At 51.0% G+C, this 16964-nt stretch overlaps 1 protein-coding gene across 7 annotated transcripts in view; it reads right to left on the minus strand.

The window, feature by feature from the left end:
* The window catches only part of RAPGEF2 (Rap guanine nucleotide exchange factor 2), a 400682-nt gene that overhangs the window by 39803 nt on the left and 343915 nt on the right, over positions 1-16964 (minus strand). The gene's annotated exons all lie outside the window — the stretch shown is intronic.

Here is a 16964-nt window from a genome sequence, read left to right on the forward strand (position 1 = left end):
CGGCCACGTATGCGATCCGGTCCCCGCCAGTTCCTTGACCAACCGCCTCAGATGCTCCTGAAAAACACTAGACAGAGATCCGAAGCGGGGAGGATGGGCAGGTGGTGGAGCACCCACGGGGACACATCTCGAAGAACCACTGTTACTACGGTGAGTAACTTCTCTTTCTTCTACGAGTGTCCCCGTGGGTGCTCCACAATAGGTGACTACCCAGCAGTAACCCAAATAAGGAGGTGGGTAATCGGTTTATGGGCAGCTTGCCTCCGAAAGGACTGCTGTCGACAGACGGGTGTCCTCTTGGTATACCCAATGTAGTGCATAATGTTTGGCGAAGGTGTCATAGGATGACCAGGTCACCGCTCTACAGATGTCCTTTAACGCGATGCCCTTGAAGAAGGCTGTTGACGACGCCACCGCCCTGGTGGACTGAGCCCTAGGCGGGGCCAACAAAGGGGTCTTTCGAAGTTTGTAGTACATTTTTATACAGGACACAATGTGCTTTGAGATTCTCTGTGAAGAGAGACCCTCTCCTTTTGACCTGGGAGCGAGAGAGACTAGAAGTCTGTCCGTTTTCCGGAAGGACTTAGTTCTGTCTATGCAGAAGGCCAACGCCCTCCTCACGTCCAGGAGATGTAGGCGTGCCTCCTTGCTGGAGCTGTGAGGCTTCGGGTAAAACGAGGGTAAAACTATTGGTTCGTTAAGGTGGAACTCTGAAGAAACTTTCGGAACAAAGGCTGGGTGCAGCCATAAAGTTACTGCCTCCTTTGAGAATACTGTGCAGGGTGGTGTTGCCATAACTGCTACGAGCTCACTCACCCTGCGAGCTGACGTAATTGCAAGGAGGAAGGCTATTTTTTATCGTAAGGAGACGTAGGGGAACTGTGGCTAAGGGTTCATATGGTGGGCCCGTTAGCGTGCTGAGCACCAGGTCCAAGTTCCACGATGGTGGAAGCGGTTTCCGAGGGGGGTACAGGTTTACCAGCCCCTTCAAGAACCTGGTAGCGATAGGATGGGCAAATACCGTGGGCCCCTCCTCTGCATGCCAAAAAGCGGCGAGGTGGACTTTTAGCGAGGATAGGGAAAACCCGCCCCTCTTGGGGTCCAATAAGTATTCTAGTATTACAGGTATAGGAACGTCAAGGGGAACTGACTGCTTGGCGGAACACCAGGCAGTGAATCAAGTCCATCTCTGCTTGTAGGTCTTCCTGGTGGAGGTCCTTCGGCTACTTTCCAGGACTTGTTGTACTCCCTCCGTACATGTGCTTTCTAGGGAGCTGAGCCATGGATTAGCCATGCTTGTAGGCGCAGACCTTGAGGGTGTGGGTGCACTTTGGACCCCTGGGCCTGCGTGAGTAGGTCCGGCGCCACCGGAAGGGGGAGTGGTGGGCGGTCCGACATGCGCAGAAGCAAGGGGAAATATTGCTCTCGATCCCACGTTGGGACTACTAGAATCATGCGGGCTCTCTCCCTTCTGGTTTTCTGCAAGACCTTCTGGATGAGCACTGTGGGGGGAAATGCATAAAGTAGGGGGCCCTTCCATGAAATAGCGAATGCGTCCCCCACGGACCCCCACCCCAATCCTGCCCTGGAGCAGTACTGGGGGCACTTCTTGTTGTGCTGAGTGGCAAACAGGTCGATCTGGGGAAACCCCCATTTGTGAAAGATTGGTCGTAGCAGATCGGAGCGGATCTGCCATTTGTGCGTGAGTGCGAAGCGCCTGCTCAGCTGGTCTGCTTTCACGTTGCGAGCTCCCAGCAAATACGAGGCTTTCAACGTTATATTGTTGGCGATGCACCAGTTCCACAGCTGGACTGCTTCCGCACATAGGGCATGGGATCGGGCTCCTCCTTGTCGATTTATATAACACATAGTGGAGGCATTGTCTGTATTGATCCCAACTACTTTGCCCTGTATGTGGTCTCGAAAATGTTTGCAGGCGTTGAACACTGCTCTGAGCTCCAGTATATTTATGTGCAGTGACTGTTCCGCAGGGGACCATAGTCCTTGCATCACCTTGTCGCCGATGTGTGCTCCCCATCCTATGTGGGAAGTGTCGGTAGTAAGAAAAATAGAGATTTGTGGTTGGTGAAAGGGTACCCCTGTTAGCAGGTTCTTGGGGTTTACCCACCACTGCAGGGATCTGCGCACCTCTGTCGTGGGCAATACCACCCTGAGGACAGTGTGGGATGCCAGTTTGTAGATGCTCGCCAGCCAATGTTGTAGGCTGCGCATGTGCAATCTGGCATTCTGCACCACAAACATCGCCGCCGCCATGTGGCCCAGCAGCTGCAAGCACGTTAAAACCGGCACCGTGGGGCTGTATGTAATGACTTGCACCAGCGAACTGATGGCGCGAAAGCGGGCATCGGGTAGATACACCCTTGCTGTAATAGAGTTTATACGTGCCCCTATAAACCTATGTCTTGTGTGGGGTCGGTCTTTGACTTCGTGAGGTTGATGACTAGGCCCAGCGAAGAAAACGTGTCTGCTGTTACGCGTATCATGTGTAGGACCTCTACCTTCGAGGCCCCTTTCAATAGGCAGTCATCCAGGTATGGGAATATAAATACCCCCTGTCTGTGCAGGTAGGCTGACACCACTGCCAGGGTTTTGGTAAAGACTCTGGGGGCCAAGGAGAGGCCGAACGGGAGAACCTTGTACTGGAAATGCTCCTTGCCGACCATAAAACGGAGAAAGCGCCTGTGTGCCGGGTGGATCGTTGTATGAAAGTAAGCATCTTGTAAGTTGAGGGCTGCAAACCAATCTCCATCGTCCAGTGCCATGAGTATGGAGGCGACTGTGATCATCCAAAAACGTTGTTTGCGCAAGTACCGGTTGAGGCCCCGAAGATCTAAGATGGGCCTCCAGCCTCCTGTTTTCTTCTCTGTGAGGAAGTAGTGTGAATAAAAGCCTTTCCCCTGGAATTGCTCCGGCACTCTTTCCACTGCCCCTATGAACATAAGATGGTCCACCTCCTGTTTGAGTCTCGCCTCGTGGGAAGCGTCCCTGAGGTGGGGCCTGGGAGGAGGTTTCGGTGGTGGGAGCGACTGGAAGGGGATTGCATAACCTGTGGCTATGATCTCCAGTACCGATTTGTCTGCGGTGATCTTTTGCCATTGGGAGTGAAACGGTCGGAGGCGATGATGGAACATGAGCTGGGAACGGCATTGCGCGATGGTAGTGATAGTGCAGCCCTCGACATGCCCTTCAAACTTGTTGCCTTTGGGCCTGCCCCGAGGATGCACAGCTTTGTTGAGAACGTCGCCTGGAAGTTCTGTACTGTTGCTGCTGTTGATGTCGCCCTTGGTCGTAGCCCCGTTGGTACTGAGCACTCTGTGGTTGGTACGGGTATCATCTCTGCTGAGGGTAACACTTTTTCTTCCTATATGGAGGGGTATAAATACCCAGAGTTCTAAGTGTAGCTCTGGAGTCCTTACTGGAGTGGAGGACCGAGTCGGTTGAGTCTGCAAACAACTTCTGCGTGTCAAAGGGAAGATCCACAATCTTCGCCTGCAGATCCCTCAGGATACCCGATGTCTGGAGCCAGGATTCTCTACGCATGACCACTGCTGTAGCCGTTGAGCATGCCGCTGTGTCCGCCACGTCCAGCGTGATCCGGACTCCCGTCCTCGAAGCTGCGTAGCCCTCTTGCACAATTGCCTTTAGCACCGGCTTCTTATCTTCTGGAAGCGAATCCATGAGAGAAGTAAGCCTGGAGTAATTATCAAAATTATGGTTCGCTAGATGTGCTGCATCGTCTGCCATTCTCAATAGCAGGGTGGAGGAGGAATATACCTTCCTACCAAACAGCTCTAGCTTCTTGGCATCTTTGTCTGAACCCCCCGATTTGTACTGAGAAGTCTTTGATCTCTGCTGAGACGATTCTACCACCAATGAGTTTGGCTGTGGGTGACTAAAAAGGAACTCCATGCCCTTCGCCGGGACGAAGTACTTCTTACCCGCTCTCTTGTTCACAGGCGGAGCAGAGGCCGGGGTCTGCCATATGGTAGTGGCTGACTCCATAATGGCTTCGTCGAGCAGGATACCGATTTTGGATGAAGCCGGGGGTCTCAAATTTTTCAGGAGTTTGTGATGTTTCTCCTGCACTTCTGCCGTTTGGACGCCTTGCGTGAAAGCCACCCTTCTAAACAGCTCCTGAAACTGTTTGAGGTCGTCCGGGGGAGCAATGTCGCTGGGGGCCGTGGCCTCGTCAGGGGAGGACGAGGAGGAACCACTAGGGTAAACCTCCCTCGAACTCTCAGGTTCCTGTGGCCGATGGTACACCCGCTCGCTGGAGGATTGCGAAGGAAAGTCTCGGGGTTCTAAAATTAACTCTCCTTGAGACAGCTGTGTTTCCGTCCCCAGCCGGGAGTGTCCACGGGGGTATGGGACGGCCAGGGGGGACCTGCCCCTAGGTGTAGGCCTGGGGTGTCTGTGTCCAGCATCATAAGAACGACCATGGCAGCACGGGCACGGGTCCGGGGATGGAGACCTGGACCACTCTCAGGGTGCGTACCCCCGATGTCTGGGAGAGCGAGATCTCCGCGACAATACAGATAACGGTGAAGCTGGTTTGTGATAGTACTCCAAGGGATCCAGTCCCAGAAAGGGCAAAGGTGGCCCAAGCCATGGTGATGTAGGCTGGAGGAATGGAGAAGGAGGCTCTGGATAGGCCGGTGGAGACCCAGATCTTCTGGGTGGCGTGTGCAGCATAAGGGGAGGGCTTGTTGATAGCAGCATTGCAGCCCTGTCTGGAGAAGGACTGCGGAGCCGGGTTTTTGTTCTTGCCTTTCCCCTCCCTTGCAGGGCTGGCACCACCCCCACCTGTGCCGGGGATCTCGGCCCCGCTGTCGGTGCCGCGTTCAGCCCGCTCAGCTGCGGTGCCGCATGGATAACGTCCTCCAGTGCCTGCAGGCTCCGTGCCTGTTGGCCCTGCACCGCTGGCACCGCAGGGGTCGGTGCTGCCTGTGGCGGTGCCGCCGGTTCCGGTGCTTGCCTGGCCGCCGCTCTAGGTGCCGCGCGTGCCGGCCGTTTGGTAATCGGAGGCTCAGCCTCTGCCACGTGCGCTGCTGCGCTGCCGCTTGTTTGAGTATGCGGCTGGGGGCTGTGTGCTACGCCCGTCCCGCTCGCTGAGACCGCCAGCAGGGATCGGGCTGGGGAGAGCTTCCTCCATTTCTGCACCGAGGGGGTGAGGGAAGCCGCCTTCCTTTTGTGGAACCCAGAGGGCCCCTCTGGTTGAGGCCTCTCTGGCAAGTCGGGCTGGAGACACTTATCAAACAGGAGCATTTTCAGCCGCATTTCTCTGTCTTTCCTGGCCCTGGCTGTGAGCTTAGCACAGTGAGAACACTTCTGGATAACGTGTGATTCCCCCAGGCACCGAATGCATTCGCTATGCCCATCGGAGGCCAGCATAGCTTCGCGGCAGGACTCACACTTTTTAAAGCCTGAAGAGGACATCGCGGTGAGTCTTTCTGTTGTTAATAGGGCACTTAGCACTTAATTCGTGCCTGTTTACCCGTCACGGACACCGGCCTGCAGCGGCGGGAGGCCTACTGGCCTTCACGTCCACACGTGTTCTCCGCTCCTCTTTCTCTTTTTATTATATATTTTTATTTTTTTTTTTTTACTCTCTTGCTTTCTCTCTTTTTTTTTTTTAGAAAGAAAAAAACCCAACAATTTACATGTAAAACGCTAGCTAATCTGACACTGGCCGTAGCCTGAGCGGATTCCGTCTGCAGCCAATGGCGGTTGAGAAGGAACTGGTGGGGACCGGATCGCGCACGTGGCCGGGGAAGCGCAAGGGAGCGGCGCGCGCCGGCGCATGCGCGATCCAGGAGAAACTGCTGGAAGAATTCCAATCTGCGGCGCCGGGCGAGCCCAACACCTATTGTGGAGCACCCATGGGGACACTCGTGGGAGAACTGGTGTTCTTCGAGATGTGTTGCTCATGTCCATTCCAATGCAGGTGTGCACATACACACGTGCCGAGTTGCCAGAAGTCTTTATCCCCTAGCCCATAGCCATTAGGTTGGTGCAACGCCCCCTGGAGTGGTGTCATTCTGGTCACCAATATACATCCCATCAGACACACTTCCTGCTCAGTTCTTTCTTGCTGGCTACTCTGACAGTGGCGAAGGTGGGTGGGTTTCTTCAAGTGATTGCTCATGTGTATTCCAATGTGGGTAAATACAAGCTAATGTTAGAATGTGGAGTCAGAGCCCCAGAACAACTGCAGTATGACCCTGTCCACTGCTGCATCCTCCCTAGCATGCTTCATAATTGCGTAATGACCCACAAGCGTGTGTCTGGAGGACAAGATCTCCTGCATCAGGATGCTGATCAGGAATGCTGCTGAGAACACCTACAACCTCGTAAAATTAGCCTTACTCAGGGAAGGGGGCATTCCCCAATAGCTTGTAGCATTCCCTGATACTTGACACTATCTGGAAGGAGCTCCTTTGGGAGGAAACCAGATGGCCCTTCATCCTGTCCATCACTGCAACAAAAAGCTGCTGCAACTCTCTGAAAGGTTTGGTTCCAGCTATATAAAAACCCAATACCTTGTGTATATCTAGGGTGGGCAGGCTCTGCTCCCTCAGGGTGGCATGTGGTTTAGGATAAAAAACCAGTTGAGAAATATCCTGATTAACATAGAAGGGGGAGACCACCTTCGGCAGAAAAGCCACATGTCTCAATCTTTGTCCTTGTGGAACATCGTTTACAGAGGGTCCACAGTCAGGGCTCTCAATTTGGACACCCTTTTGGCTGATATAATGGCCACCAAAAAGACTGTTTTGTATGTTAAAAACAGCAGGCAGCAGGAAGCAAGGGATTCAAAGGGGGCCAGCATAAGTTTAGGTAGCACCAAATTAAGGTCCCATGAGAACAAGACATCCCACACTTGTGGCTTAACCCGCTGCAGGCTTTTAAGAAATCTTTTCACCACCAGGTCTGAGAACACTGATGAAAAGCCGGGGCCAGGATGAAAAGTGGAAATGGACGCAAGAGCACCTTAATGGAGGAAGGACCAGCCTCTCCTGACTCAGGTGCCACACATAATCCAAAACAATCGGGATCAAGGCCTGGAGTGGAGGTAAACCTCTCTGCACCATCCACACCAAAAACTTCTTCCACTTCCTTAGGTATGTGGTCCTAGTGGAGGATTTTCTACTGTTCAGGAGCACATCACTGACTGGCTCTGAGCATGAAAGTTTCATGGCACTCAGCCATGAAGCTTCCATACTGTGAGTTGAAGCGACAGAAGACTGGGGTGCTGTAAAGCGCCACTCATCCTGAATCACGAGATCTGGGTGTAAAGAGAGTGTTATAGGTTTGCTCACTGACAGGTCTAATAGGACCAAGTACCAGTGCTGACTGGCCTAGGCTGGAGCCAGCAGGATCACCAAGCCCTTATCTGACCAAATTTTGTGGAGGACTTTGCGGATGAGAGAAACTGGAGGGAATGCATACAGGAGCAAGCCTGCCCAGGAGATGCTGAATGAGTCCAGCCAGGACCCCAGGCTCTGGTTCTGGTAAGAGCAAAATGTCCAGCGCTTCGCCTTGAGATGAGTGGCGAGCAGATCCACCTGGGGATAACCCCAAACTTGGAAAACTGACTGCAGCACATCCAGGTGAATGGACCACTCGTGAGTCATAAAGGACCTGATGAGGTGGTCTACTATGGTATTGTGAACTCCTGTCTGTTAATAAAATACATTGCTGTCATGCTGCACATGCTCACCAATATGCAATGATCCACCAGACTGCCTCAAAACACCTTGCACGCCAACATGATGGCCCTGAGCTCCCTCACATTGATGTGGAGCTCAGGGTCTGATGTGTGCCAAAGAGCCTGAGTCTGGTCCTCACCCAGATGTGCCCCCCAACCTACATCTGATGCATTGGTTACCAGTTACAGGGAAGGTTAGGGAGGTTTGAAAGGAATCCCCGCACACACTGAGTGTCCAACCACCAATGCAGAGTCTGCACAACTCTTTACAGCAGAGTTACTAACATGTATATATTGTCTCTCACAGGGCAATATATCGAAGCTAGCCACAGTTGGAGAGGATGCAGGTGAAGCCTGGCAATGCTGGACCATGAATGTACATGCTGTTATATGTTCTAGGAGTCTCATACAGCACCTGGCTATCACGGTGGGAAACCTCATCAGGTCATTTATGATGCTGGCCATAGCCTTTCTGGCAGAGAGGTCCGGGTGTGTGTCAAGTCCAAGAGAGCCCCCACAAACTCTTTTTGGTGGGAACCAGTGTGGACTTTGTCTCATTTACCAGCAACCCAAGACTGCTGAACATTCATCAGACAAACCTCAGATGCTGCTGGACCTGGGTCTGTGACTTTCCTTTGACCAGCCAGTCGTCCAGGTATGGAAACAACTAGACCCCATGCCTGCGGAGGAAGGCTGCCGCCACTGCCATTCACTTGGTGAAGGCTCTTCGAGCCGCTGAAAAGCCGAATGGGAAGACTGTGAACCGATACTGCCTCCCATTCACCACAAATCTCAGAAACCTCCCATGAGGAGGGTAGGTTGCAATGTGAAAACATGTGTCCTGTAATTTGAGAGCAGAGAACCAATCCCCTTGATCCAGCAATGGAATTATGAGCCCCGAGGAGACCATGTGAAACTGGATCTTTTTACATAAAACTTTTTCACGCCTCATAAGTCCATCATAGGCGTCAGGCCTCCTTTGGAGTTTGATATTAGGAAATAAAGGGAATAAAACCTTTGACCCTTGAATTGAGGGTGAGGGGAAGAGACCTCCTCTATTACACAGCAATCAAGGAGCAATTGGATTTCCTGGGGGAGCACATTCTTGTGAGAGGGGTCCCTGAAGAGGGACAGAGAAGGAGGGTAGGAAGCGAACCAGATAGCATATCCGCTTTCCACTGTGTGTCGTACCCATTGGTCTGATGTTATACAGCACCAGGCAGGGTAGAAAGGGGATAGGCAAAAAGTAAATAAGTGGAGTCCTGAATCCAGAGTGTGAAGTGGTTCAATGCTCTGGACCCCACCATCAAAATTCTGGCTTTGGCCCCGGGGTGTGAGGGGGCCGGGGAAGGAGGAACAGGACTTCTGATGTCCCTGACCCTGGCCAGGCTCGCTAGAGAACCTCCTGCTGCTACAACCCCATCTTCTGTTATGGTCCCTTGGCTGTTGCTGCTGCTGTGAAAACTGCCTAGGAAAGGGGTGGAGGTAAAGCGCCTATACTGCGCTGCAGGACCATGAAGGCCCAAAGACCTTAGGGTTGCTCTTCAGTCTTTAAAACTATTAAGTCTTTTGCAGAAAAAGTGGATCCTGCAAAGGATAGGTCTTGTATGGTCTTCTGAACTGCCTGTGGACAGGCCGGAGACCTGTAACCATGTCCTCATGGCAATCCCACAAGCCACAACCCGGGTAGCTATGTCCGCAGCATCCAGTGTGGCTTTCAAGAAATGAGTTTGTTTTGCTCCACTACCACAGTAAACTCTCATTTAGCATCCGGAGGAAACAGTTACAAAAATTTAGACTGTGAAGACACTGCATTAAAAGAGTACCTGCTCACCACGGCCTGCTGGTTTGCTATATACAACTGAGAAACCCCATAGAATAAGTCCTTCTTCCATCCAAGTCCAATTTCTTGGTTTCTCTGTTTTTGGGAGAAGGGCCTTCTCCTCAGAGGGGACAAAATACCACCTTTCATTCTTCATTGTGGTTGGCTGGGTAGACACCAGTGCCTGCCACACGGTTTTGGCAGTCTAGGCAACTGTGGATGACAGACTGTCAGTCTTAGGTTCCACCTCGTCTTTCACCTCCTCAGCTTGGACACCCAAGTTCTGAACCACACTACAAAGGAGCTGCTGAAGTGCCCGACCATCCTCTAATACTAGAAAAGCAGAGAAACCCACCACTGCTTCGTTCGGTGAGGACGATGAAGAGATGCCAGCCTGTCCCAACCCACTGGGTCCATGGCCATTAAGGGGTCCATACACACTGCCAACAGCAGGGGAAACACTTGGGTCGTCAGCACCATGGAGCCCACCAGGGTGGTGCTGAAGCTGACGCAGGTGGGTGAGGTGCCAAGGCCACAGAGTTTACTGGCACTGACTGGGCCCACGTATTCAGCACTGAGGTCGAGGGTATCGACATCGAGGCAGCCAGCACCACAGCTGGTGACACCAAGATCGGCGCTGCAGGTGGGGCAGCACCAATACTGGTCTGTCCCCTGGTGTCAACTGTTCCATCAGCACCGTCTGTTATGGTGCCCCCAACTCATCTGAAGGTGCCTCCTGAGGTAAGACAGGAAGCCCCGGATGCTGCCAGCACCAACGGGGCCCCAGAGTGCAGTCTGGGAAATTGGCCCTGAGATTCGTGATATGCCCAGGTGGTCCAAAAGGGAGGAGGGCATTGAGGTGTTGCACCCTATCTTTTAAAGTCCTCGGCTTAAAAGTCCTGCAAATGGTACTGTTCTCGCCAAGGCACTGCAGACAGGCTGAGTGAGGATCACTCTTCGTCATACGCTTACCACAGTCTCCATAGGCCTTAAAGCCCGGAGACCTGGGCATGCTCTGGTGCTGAGGCCGCAAAAGGGAGGAACCAGCATTCCCAAATTGGGCCCAACAACTATATAACGCAAGACACTGACAACAGTAACTACCTAACTAATGTTTATGACAAAACTGTTAATTATCTACAGATGAGAGCTACAAGTTAGGAAGGTTGCTTGCATCAGCACAGGGAATTCCAACAACCATCACCGTGGTGAGAAGAAACTAAGTGGGGAGAGGGTCAGGTGATGTATATATTGGAGACCATAATGGTGCCACTCCAGGGGGTGTGGCACCAACCTTATGGCTACTGGCTAGGGGAAAAAGAATTCCGCTAAGTTTGCACCTTCCTGCATGCACACCAGCATTGGAATGTACATGAGCAATCACTTGAAGAAGAACATGGCCTTGATGAGGAGAGCCAACCTTTTGAGTTCTCAGAGGGATGCAACTCAGAACTTCAAATATAACATTTTAAGGGGAAAGCTTTGACTGTTCAATGGCAACTGCTGTAGCAGATTGTTGAATTTTAAAAATATTTTCATCAAAGGCCAACGTTTACTACAATGAATCCTAGATCCACATTCGGTTCTTAAGTCACAACTTTGACTTCAATACAAACAGTTGGATTCCCAATACACACCTGAAAATTAGGCCACTGAGTTAAAGTACCTCAGTATGAATGGACTGAAGGTACACGTTTTTAAAAATCTGGGTTAGTTCCTCAACCATCAAAGAGAAAATCTCTATGAATACCATAGGAAGTATTTGACATTTTACATTAACATTTTTATTTAAGGCTCTCAGAGCATATTTAGTCATGCCATTTTACGCTTACACTATAAGGGTGTGCCTACACACCAAAGTTATTTCAGAACAATGGCCACTATTCCAAAATAACTTTGCAAGTGTCTACACAGTAAAACCACTATTTTGAAATAATTTTGAAATTGACAGCTTATGCTGTTCTGTAAATCTCATTCTACAAGGAATAGCACCTATTTTGAAACAGATATTTTGGAATGGGGCTGTTTAGACAGTGAATAGGGGCTATTTCAAAATAAGGGGGCCTACCTAGGGCACCTTAAATGTGATTCACCATTTAGTAAGTGTGGATGCTCTATTTCAAAAGAGCTGAAGGCTATTTCAATACACATTTACATCTCTTCCTGAATAGCTCATTCAAAAATAATGCTGCTGTGTAGACACAGCCTAAGTGTCTTACCCAGTGCAAATAAGAGGAAGTTACTCACCTTGTGCAGTAATGATGATTCTTAGAGTTGTCCCCCCAGTGGGTGCTCCTCTCTGGGTGTCAGTGCGTCCTCACACCCGTGCTCAGAGATTCTTCTATAATCATGGTCTCCTGCGCCTCCTTGTGCTATCTGGCATGCACATGGCGTAGACTCCTCTGTTCCTTCTCCACCTGACGATTAGAGCAGAATGCTCCAAAAGCAGGGAAAAGAGGGAGGGAAGTGGAGCAGCCACGGGGACGTACATCTTGAAGAACGATCATTACTGCACAAGGTGACTACCTTCCTCCTCTTCCTCAAGTAGTGTCCCTGTGGGTACTCCAAACCCACCTCCATTTATAGTCACCCAGAGTGGAGTGGGGGAAGCGACGGAATATGAAAAACCCATGTCTAGCAAACGTATTACTGGAAAACCACATGACTGCTTTGCACATGGCCATAAGGGGCACGTTTTTGAGAAAGGCAGTAATAGAGGACATTGTCTGGATTGAGTGAGTGGTGACAGCTCCTGGGAATTATTTAACAAGTGTGAGTGAAATGGGCAAGCCCTTAGATCACTCTGCAAAGGACAGGAAGAGTCTTGGAGATTTGTGCCAAGGCTTTGTACGGTCAACATAGAAGGCCAAGGCCCGGCGGATGTCCAGGATGTGCTATGCTGTGCATGTAGGGTCAGAGTGTGGCTTTGGTAAAAACGTTGATAAGTGGATATGTTCAGTGATGTGGAATGAAGAAGGGACCTGTGAGAGAAACCTGGGATGAGGTTGAAGTGTGCCTCTCTTTGATAAAGACAGTGTAGTGGGGCTCAATCATGAGGGCAGCAAGCTCCCCAACTCTGCTGGCTGACGTGATGGCCACTAGAAATAAGACCTTCATAGACAGGTGCAGCCAGGTGCATGTTGCCAGGGGTCTCAAAGGCATTTTCATGCATCAGTGACGTATGTTGTTAAGGTCCCAATCAGGGACCAGGGGGCAAACTGACAGAAAGGTGTTTTGGAGACCTGTCAAAAATGTTTGGTAAAGATTTGGGCAAGGAACAAGTATCCATCCTTAGTCCTCACTCAAGTAGGTGGAGTAGACAGTCCAGGAGAACAAGAAGGGGCATAGCATGAGAAGGCACAAAATGATGAGCATCCATCCAATGAGAAACCTGCCACCACTTGTAGAAGTAGGGTTTGCACATCAACTCCCATCTGCTGTTGACAAGAACTTTCTTACCTTCTGAGAGCATGGGTCTGGCATTTTGGAGCCAAGAAGGAGCTAAGTATGAAGGCATAGCTTGAGAGGTTTGAGATGGAGCATGCAGCCAAAGTCCTGAGACAGAAAGTTGAGTCAAGGAGGAAAGGGATAAGGAGCCACTACTGACATCCAAAAGATGTAAGGGTACCAAGTTTATGTGGTCCACTTTGAGGCTCCCAGGATGAGGTGGGACCGGTCTTGCTTGACATTAATAGTTTGTGAATTAGGAAAATGGGAAGGAATGCATAAAGAAGGGGCACATCCCGTTTGATGGCAAAGGCATCCTCTAGAGAGTGCTTCCCAAGTCTTTCACTGGAACAGTACTAGTGACATTTCCTTTTGAGGCAGGTCACAAACAGGCCCATGCAGGGCTGGCCCCAGAGGCAAAACATATGGCTGAGTGTGTTGACTGTGTTGATTTCTGACTTGTGATGGTCACTGAACAATTGACTGAGGGCATCCACAGAGGAGGTAGGTGGCAATGGGGATGACCCAATGCTGAATGCACCACACCCGCAGATTTATGTCTTCTGTGTTCAGGGATGGGACCAGACTCCCCCTCAGTGACTGATGTAATACATGCCTGTGGTGTTGTCGGTAAGAATGTTGCCCAACCTGTGTTCCAAAAACCATTGGAAATGTTTGCATGCATAGCGAACCACCTGGAGCTCCAGAGAGGTTGATACAGAGCAAATGTTCTGTGAATGACCATTTGCCTTGCCCTGTGTGGGAGCCCAGATGGCCCTCCCCATCCCAAAAGAGAAGCATCCATAGTAAGGCTAATGGACAGGGGTGGTTGGTTAAAAGGCACACTGGTGAGGGTATTGCCTGGGCAAATACACCACTGGAGCAATGCAAGGACACGCGGTACAGTAGCCACAGACTTGGAGAGAGAATCCCTGGCTGAGGTGTAGCAAGAGGCCAGCCATGCTTGGTCACATGGGTAGCAGCAGCCATATAACCCAGCAGTGTGAGGCAGGTGCAAACTGTGACTGCATGACAACTGTGCCACCTGAATCAAGTTGCACAAAGTCCGGAACTGTTGGACAGGTAGTATGGCCTTGGCAGTGACTATGTTTATAGGCACTCCTATAAACTCCAGAGACTGAGTAGGCTGGAGTGTGGACTTGCAGTTTATGTGGAAGCTGAAATTGATCTAAAGTCCCATGGTGATGTGCACCACGTTTTGCACTTTGATGAACAACAGGCCCTTGAGGAGGCAGTCATCCAGGCAGGGGAAGATGACGCCCATTGATACAAATGTGCGGTTACCACTTCCAGAGTCTTGGGGAGAACACTAGGCACGGCAGAGACATCAAATGGGGGAACCCAGTACTGGTAATGACAAGGTCCCACTGTGAAGCGGAGGAAGCATCTGTGTGCTGGATGAAAATAGGCATCTTGTAAGTTAAAAACTGCAAGAAAGTTGTTTTTGTCCAAGGCCAGGATAATGGTAGAGAGAGTCACCATACTGCCCCAAAACTCTGTGGAAACTGGTCTGATGGCCCCCAGGTGGAGAATGTGCTGACCCTCCTGCTTGAGCAAATGCTCGTGAGAGCAGTCCCTGAAGATGGACAGGGTAGGGGGGCAGGTGGGAGATATGGAGGTGAAAGAGATGGAATACCCCAGCTACCAGTTCTGTGGTGATGGCCTACCACCGATGGAAAAAAGGGTGCTGAGGCAATGATGGAAAGTTTGATTTGCAGATCCATTGGCCTGAACTAAATGATTTCCCAGACTCTCAACCATGCCTTCAAAACTGCTGCTTTGATGTCTGTGGTTAGTGTTGCTACCTTTCAGAATGTCACTGTTGAGATCTGTGTCTTTGGCGCTGCTTGAAGCAGATCATTGCTGGTGCTGGAGTAAGTGCTCACGTAGTTATTGATAAGAGAAGCGGGCCTGATTAACTAAAGGAATATACATGCTCAGCATATGCAGTGTGGTTCTGGAGTCCTTCATAAAATGAAGGGCATCGTCGTTTTTTCTTGGCAAATAGATGTCTATCAGACAGGGGGTCCTCCACGTTTGGTTGCAACTCTTGAGAGACTCCCAAGGACTGGAGCCACGATGTGAAACACATGACCACAGCGGATACCGTGACCCAAGCCACAATATTTGTGACATCCATTGTGGACTGTACCACCATACTGGAAATGGTGTGCCCCTCCTGAATTATACCTACAAGGGCCTGGAGTTGGTGTTCTCGAAGTGCTGGAACCAGCTCCTGGAGTTTGGAGTACTTCTGATAGTCATAGTCAGCCAGCATAGCTGTACAGAGGATCACAAGTAGGAGACATATACTGGACAAATACAAGTTACGCCCCCTTACGTCCCACTTATTGATGGCTTTGTCCTCGGGGATAGAGCGGGATGACTTGGTTCTATTGCAAACTGCATCCACCACCAGAGATTTAGGGTGCAGATGTGTAAGTAAGAACTCTGCATCCTTAGAGGCCACAAAGTACATTTTGTTCACCCTTTTCTTCATGGGAGGGACGGAGGCCAGTGTTTGCCATATGACATCAGAGGGGTCCATTATGGCTTCATCCATAGGGAGCTCTACCCTGGATGAAGAAAGAAGCTGCTCAAGTGTGCACGGGAGCTAGTGCTGTTTAACTGGCACCTCCTGTAAGTCTTTGTCTTGGGCCTGGGCCACTCTGTAAAAGAGATCCTGAAAGTCCCTGGCATCACCAATGCAAGGGGTGACACGGAGATCACTGTGTCATTGGGTGAGTACGAGGAGGTGTGAAGTAGGGAGTCCCGTCCCACTTCTGACAGGGTGTCCTCAGTACCAGAGTACTGAGATGATTGGTATGGTGCTAAGGTGGATGGGTGAGGTGACTGGGTGTAAGAAAGGGGAGACCATGCCTGCCATGAGGACCACTCTGTTGCCTGATGGTGGTGTGCAAACGACAGAGGAGGTGGAGGAGCACATGCCATAGTAGGTGGGATGTCCTGCCATACAGAGTCCGTTGGGCTTGAGTGCTGGGAGGAGAAGACATTGGGCAGTTGGAGCCACCTCTTTCTGGAGTAAGGGGTGAGGTGCTTCATCCCCGTGATAAACCTGAGCATGGTGACAGGTGTGGTGAGACAGGTGGTGCTGTGGAAAAGTGGTGCCAAGAGTTTGGTGGCATTGGGTATGGCACCAAAGTTGCTTTGTCTGATGAGCTAGCGTCCCTTTTTGGGATCCAGCAAAGCACCCTGGTGGGGACGGTTGTTCAGACAGCACATTGGTGTGGCACTGTTTCACTGCCAATGAGGTCTCCATATGGGAGTGAGGTGGAGTCACAGCCTTGATTGTCCAAGGTGCTGAGGTTTGCATGTCATGCTGGTGTTGCAGTGAGACTTTCAGCAGTGCTGCCTATGCTTGAAGCCCAGTGCTGAGGGTGGGGCTGTGGTGACCAATGACCACTTATGCCCAGACATCAGTGCAGTTGGAACTGGAGGAGCTGGTGGTGCCAAACACTTGTGGCTCAGCTTGGAAAGCATCCTATGAGGCGCTGCCATGGCAGACGGTGCTGGTGAAGCCATCATGGATTTCTCCAATGGCACAGCCCGTGATGACAGCACTGGAGGCCAGGAGTGGGCTGGGGACAGATCTGTGTCAGAGAGATGCTAGCCAAGGCAGAGGTGATGCTTACAGCCTGTACCTTTAGGCTTTGGCACTGAGCCCTTATCAGGGGGTTGTTCAGGGTCCGCCGGCTGGAGAGACTTCTCATACAGGTCTGTCAGTTTGATTCTTTCAAGCTCTGGCAGTCAAGCTGGAGCAGTGTACACAGGACTGAGCCTGATAACCCTTGCCCAGGTAGTTAACACAGGAAGCATGGCCATCGGGAACTGGCATAGCTTCCTCGCAAGTCTTGCATTGCTTGAAGCCCTGGGAGCCCAGCATTGCAGTGACGCAGCAACAAAAGCTTAACAAACTAACGGTGT

The sequence above is a fragment of the Carettochelys insculpta genome, chromosome 4 (genome assembly GCF_033958435.1).
Source record: "Carettochelys insculpta isolate YL-2023 chromosome 4, ASM3395843v1, whole genome shotgun sequence".
In the NCBI taxonomy this organism is placed as follows: domain Eukaryota; kingdom Metazoa; phylum Chordata; order Testudines; family Carettochelyidae; genus Carettochelys; species Carettochelys insculpta.